Genomic DNA, 2,112 nt, shown 5'->3' on the forward strand with positions numbered 1-2,112 from the left:
GCCCCGTCTCCTAGCAGGGGTTCAACTGCATGAAGATAAAGTGTTTGTTTTTTTCTGGAGTAAATGACCCCTATGTCTGACCTGACACACATATACACCCACATGCTGATATACACTGTTATATTAACCAGGCTCTTCTGGGATGAGAGCATGACTTTAATTTAATTTCCTTACACTCTTATGTCAGAGCTCTGAGATGCACCACAGGGTTTCCTCTTCATATCAAACACCCAACACAAAAATCAGCACCTTTGCCCCTGCTGTTGCCCCGTGACCTCATGTCGAGCCACTGAGAATTGCACATCTCACCGCAGCAGTAAAATGCAGGATTCATCTTGTTTTGTGCTGCACGGTGTAAGATTATTGATCTTTATTGGACCATTTATAAAGGACAAGTAATTTCCACTTACTGTAAGATTGCAGAGCGACTGAGAGATGTGGAGGAGAGGAGAGCGAGGGCAGGATGATGGTGGACTATCAGGCTCAGAGCAGTGACCCTGCTCCTCTTCTACTCCTGTCCTTTCATGCTCCCATCCTCCCTCTCTCCTCTATCACAACACTCATCTCCATGGCAAATTGAATTCCTCCCCATCATCTGCCTCAGCAGCTTCATAAGACCAGCCTGAGAGCTGAGACATGCACATGTTGTGGCAGCCAAAAAAAGTGTGTATTTGCCTGTGGACGTGTGCACATCTGCCTCTCGACTCTCCTGTCACAATTGGAGGCCAATCTCTCTCTTAGGCAACATTCCTCCTAAAGAGATGAAAAGAGGAGACCTTGAGCTGCCACACACTTTGACAGAGATGAACCGAGGGGCAGCGAGAGTTGGAGGGAAGAACAAAGGAGAGGTGGTCTTGATAGAGAGACAGGTGGTTGGATTGTACAGCTTGTGAGAAAGAAAGACAGGTTAAGACAAGGGAAGACTGGGTGAGAGAGAGTGACCTGCTGAAACATGCTGTTAGCTGACCTTTCTTCTCATATGTGCTGTTCTCTAGCTCTGTCTGTACTTCCTAATGGACTCTCTTTAAAGTAGAAGGAAGGATTAAAGAGCCAGGAGGAATGGAGTGAGAGAACGCAACATGCAGGTGGACGTGGTATGAACTATGAAGAAAGTGGTAAATAAGTGGAATGGATAGAGGCAGGTGCAAAACATCATCATCTTTCTTATTGCGTTTGTGCACCAGCCTTTCTAATTGGGAGTGAAATCTAGTAAGCTCTTAAGGCTGCACCTCAGCTGCTGCTGCTGCTCTCTCTCTCTCTCTCTCTCTCTCTCTCTCTCTTTCTCACACACACACACATACACACACACACACACAGAGGCAGGCAGTGGTGAGTTATAGTGGTGGTCAACACTCTGACATTGGAGCCTGCATTGCCAGCCATCGTCTGTGGAAACAGAATATTCCAAATAAATCCTTATGCTCACATGCACACTCACACACCATTTCTCTCTCTCTCTCTCTCTCACACACACACACACACACACACACACACACACGCAGAGTCGCACATAAATCTATCTCAGATGGAACACTTCCCTTTTGTGCACAGTGCAGGCAGCTCTCAATCTAAAGGAGAGAGGGAGAGTGTTAAACAGAGAAAGAGAAGGGGAGAAAAAGGTGGCCCTGAGACATCCACTGGGAATAAGGTGTAAGGAAGGAAACGGAGACAATCGAGACAAAGCATGAGGGCTGCAGTAAAGATGGGGCTGGGAAAGTTGAAATGGTAGGGAGGAGAGAAGATTGAGTTGACAGGATGAGGAGAGCGAGAAAGAGGGAATATAAAATTGTGCCTCAGAGTTATGGACCTGTTCATACATACTGTAGCAAACAGAAAAGCCTGCGCCCTGTTACGCAGTTTGTGTGTGTATGTAAATGGTTGATGCATTGAATAAATCTCATTGTTTGCGCACCCATCCACTCTTTACCCAGATACTGATTTTTGTTTAGTATATCCAGACTTCAACACATGCTGAGTGTCCTGCAGCTAGTTGCTGTAGGCACCTGGTAAGTCAGGTATGAGCACCTGAACCATGAACTCCAGACCGCATGGCACTGCAGCAGATTGTACCCAGCAAGATAGTCTGGAAGTACAATAAATCTGTTGTAACTG

The 2,112-nt window shown here is 46.3% G+C and overlaps 1 protein-coding gene across 3 annotated transcripts in view; it reads left to right on the forward strand.

Moving 5' to 3' along the window:
• sdk1b (sidekick cell adhesion molecule 1b) overlaps positions 1-2,112 on the forward strand; it is a 255,116-nt gene that overhangs the window by 93,349 nt on the left and 159,655 nt on the right. The gene's annotated exons all lie outside the window — the stretch shown is intronic.

Source organism: Monopterus albus, unplaced genomic scaffold (genome assembly GCF_001952655.1).
Source record: "Monopterus albus unplaced genomic scaffold, M_albus_1.0 scaffold144.1, whole genome shotgun sequence".
Taxonomy (NCBI): domain Eukaryota; kingdom Metazoa; phylum Chordata; class Actinopteri; order Synbranchiformes; family Synbranchidae; genus Monopterus; species Monopterus albus.